We start from the raw sequence: 4,243 nt of genomic DNA, 5'->3' as shown, positions 1-4,243 counted from the left end.
AACCTCAGGCTCCACCTTCAAGAGAGCCTCCTTTCCAGAAATGTTTCCAGAGAATTCTCCTCCTGACTTCTCTTTCCACAGCCTCCTTCAAGACCTCTCCAGGAGCTCTCCCTCCAGGACCTCTCTCCTCTCAGACCTCCTTCAGAGCATCCACACCTCTCCTCAGACCCCGCTATCTTTAAGCAAAAAATCTAAGTTCCCTCCCCTCAGTTCTCACATCTACCAATCACTGTCGATGTCTCCCCTGTGCCAATGGTGGCTCTAGCTTAACCCAGGACCGCCCAGAGGTCTGTCCCCTTTGCACATGTCTGTTGAAGGTCATATTCTCAAATAATTAAATCTTGATCTTTGCTGCAGCCCTTCCTAAATCCTGTTACTCTGAGTAGGGTGGAGATTGTAGTTTCCAAGACCTGGTTCTGTCATTCCAAGTATCTCTATTGTATCAATTCTGAAATCAATCATAACTCAAAGAACTTCCTGTTCTATGCTTAAGCATAGGTCAAAGCCCTTTCCATTGTTTAGCAAAAGGTTTCTGTCCTAAAGTAGTCTTAAGTAGGGAGGAGAAGGATCCTCCCATGCCAAGGAGTTTCATATTCCAATAGAGTTCTTACTATCAGTAGGAAATTTTGTCAAGTATGAAATTTCCCAATGTGGAAATTTCCAACATTCATAAGTCTAAGAAATTTTAAGGTTTACAATTGCCACCCATGGAGAAGTCCATTACATTCGATGGTACCACAATGTGTCAGTCTCTGTGTACAATGTTCTCCTGGTTCTGCTCCTCTCACTCTGCATCAATTCCTGGAAGTTGTTCCAGTCTCCATGGAATTCCTCCGCTTTATTAAAGAGGAATCAACTTTAAAACAAATAAAGTCAAGAGATTTTTTACGACTTATTAAGTTTACTAAATGTTAACTCCCAAGTGCCTAATAGACAAAACCCAATCATTATGATAAGCACATGCATGTGTATATGTGTATCTGCTCTGCACAGTGCCTAGCCCAAAATAAGCATCTAAGTTATGCATCAATAGAAATATTATTTGTGTATATGTGTTCATGTGCCATATCATACACATATGTATCCACAGATGTATTGGGATAGACATGGGGGGCAATGTGGCCCAGGGGAAGTTATTTAGCCTGCCTGGGTTCCAGGTGCCTCATTGGTAAATGAAGAAGTTGGACTAGATGCCTTCCAAAGTCCATCCAAGCTCTAAATCTCTGATCTTATGTTACTCTGTTCCTTGTGCTATTTAATTCTTTAATATACACATAGATACAAACACACACATACTCAGATATATTTGTGTAATATATATATACATATATGTATATGAATGGATAGATACATAGATAGATCATGCTCCAACAGAGGTGAGCTGTTGAATATTTTACAACCAACTCTTCAAAAACATAGGACACCCATTTCAGTTTAATCTGCATTGCCAGTTTTATCTTCATCAATTTAATTCTTAACTCTAGCAACTGACAAACACTAAATCAATTCTGACTTAAAGCACTTCCTGATTTATAAATTCTCAGACTGAAAATGTAACAATTGGCTTTCAGGAGCCTGGGTACACTGGCTCCAGAGCACACCCCTACAGACATACACCTAGATATGTACATGTACATGTGTATAAGCACATATATGTTATATACATGTCTTTTCATATAAAACACATTACATTGATTCTCATATATACGCACATGTATATAATTGCTCTGGAACTCATAAATATGTTTGTGTATATATTTGTATATAATATATGTGTAATATATAATAAAAATAAAAGTCTACAAAGTTACCAGATTCTTGGTTTCAAATATATGTCCACTACCTTTGGCAAACTCTTGTACATATATGTACTAAATATAAATTGGAAAGAATCAACAGAAGGTAGGTACTAAAATGAAGAAGGATTCAGAAAGGCTTCCTGTGGAAGGTGAGATATTTTTTTTAACTTAATTTAATTTAATTTTTATTTTTAAGTTCTCTTCCTCCTTTACTCATTGAGAAGTCAAGAAAGACAAAACCCACTGCAAATACATATAAGTCAAGCAAAACAAATTCCCTCACTAGCCAAAGAAAAGGAAAGAAGGAAGGAAGGAAGGAAGGAAGGAAGGAAGGAAGGAAGGAAGGAAGGAAGGAAGGAAGGAAGAAAGGAAGGAAGGAAGGAAGGAGGGAAGGAAGGAAAGAAGGAAAAAAGGAAGGAAGGAGGGAAGGAAGGAAGGAGGGAGAGAAGGAAGGAGGGAAGGAAGGAAGGAAGGAAGGAAAGAAGGAAAGAAGGAAAGAAGGAAAAAAGGAAGGAAGGAGGGAAGGAAGGAAGGAAGGAAAGAAGTAAGGAAGTAGGGAAGGAAGGAGGGAGGGAAGGAAGGAGGGAAGGAAGGAAGGAAGGAAGGAAAGAAGGAAAAAAGGAAAGAAGGAAAGAAGGAAAAAGGAAGTAGGGAAGGAAGGAAGGAGGGAAGGAAGGAAGGAAGGAAAGAAGGAAAAAAGGAAGGAAGTAGGGAAGAAAGGAAGGAAGGAAGGAAGGAAGGAAGGAAGGAAGGAAGGAAGGAGGGAGGGAAGGAGGGAGGGAGGAAGAAAGAAAGGAAGAAAAGAGGGAAGGAGGGAGGGGAGGAGAGAGGGGAGGAATGAAGGAAGGAAGGAGGGAAGGAGGGAGGGAAAGAAGGAAGGAAGGGGGAAGGAAGGAAGGAAGGAGGGATGGAGGGAGGGAAGAAAGGAAGGAAAGAGGGAAGGAGGGAAGGAAGGAAGGATCCTTTGAAACTGTAGTTGGTCATTGTGTTGATCAACATTTCTAAGTGTTTCAAAATTATTCTTACAATATTGTGCTATAGTCAAGAATAGGGAAGTTCAGAAGTGGGGAAGTTTTGGAGGGAAGCTAACTATACACTATCCCAGGCTACCAGCTTATTGCACATTTATGGCCAACAGGTTCATAGAACCTTAGCTACAAAACTGAAGACAGCCTTGGGAATTATCAAGTCCATGCGTGCCCACAAATGAGGAGGAAACAAAAAACCAAAGACAGTCATTGTCGGGTCCAAGGATACAGAGATACTGACTTGCAGAGACTGGGTTGACCCCTAAATTTTCTGGCTTCCAATTGAGGGGTAGATTCCTTTGGAAAGCATTTCTTTTAGGAATATCCTAGAATCTCATTATCCAAGGACTAGAGAAAGGCAGAAAGATCAACTCTATTCCTCGGGTTTCTCTTTCTCAGCCAACGGTTACACATTAGAGCTTGCCTAACATGCAAGCATATTTGTACGGGCAACAAGGAAGAACGAGAAGTCAAAGGTAATGAAGGTACACAGGTGTGCCTTGGTGGGGGGGGGGGGGGGGGATTAAGTTCTTCTTTGCTGGTCCTGTTCAATAGCTGATGTTTGGCATATGAAGGGAAGGCACTTTGCAGTACTCATCAGCAGATTACTGAAAGCTGCACTTGCAATCAGGAAGACTAGGGTTCAAATGCCACCTGTTGCATTGATCAGCTATATGACCATGAGCTAATCACCAAACCTCAATGAGTCTTTGTTTCTTCACCTTTCAAATGGAGACAATACCTGTAGAAGCTACCTCAGAGTGTTGTTGTGAGGCTCAAAGATAGTATATGGAAGGCAAGTATTAGTTGTTAATAATATCTCCTTTGAATCTTTTTTAAAGGGGCCCAAAACTGCACATTCAGGTAGTTTCAGACTACTCAAATGGATCTGTGACCTCACAATTTAGATTCTCCTTTCAGTGGCACAGCCCACAAGCCATTCATAGCCCTCCCTACTCCATCTGAGGTTCCTCTAGTCCATGTCCTCTCATAAACTCATCCCCAAGGGCTCCAACCCAGCGGGCTGGAGACTTTCCTCATTTTCTACTGACAACCAGATACTAATGGGGTTCATGGGTTGTCTATCTCTTATCCTTCACTTTCATGTCCATGAAATAGTTGATCTTCTTTTCTAATCATATATATCTCTAATCATATCATTTTCTCCATTTCTTCTTCCTTACTGATTCCAGGTCGCCTGTGTAGACCTACTTAGAATCCTTCCATTGCCCTCCTTTCATCATAGGACCTGAATAGGAAGGGCCTTGTAGAGACCAAAGTGGCCCAACTCTCTTGTTTTCCAGATGAGGAGACTGGGTACCACTTGGGTCCCTACCTTTGGTGAAATCACATAGATAGCCAGTGTCCAAGGCAGAATTTGAACCTGGTACCTCTGACTCCAAAACTTGTCTTCTT

This window comes from Monodelphis domestica, chromosome 6 (genome assembly GCF_027887165.1).
Source record: "Monodelphis domestica isolate mMonDom1 chromosome 6, mMonDom1.pri, whole genome shotgun sequence".
Lineage (NCBI taxonomy): Eukaryota > Metazoa > Chordata > Mammalia > Didelphimorphia > Didelphidae > Monodelphis > Monodelphis domestica.
This window is presented reverse-complemented; position numbering follows the sequence as displayed.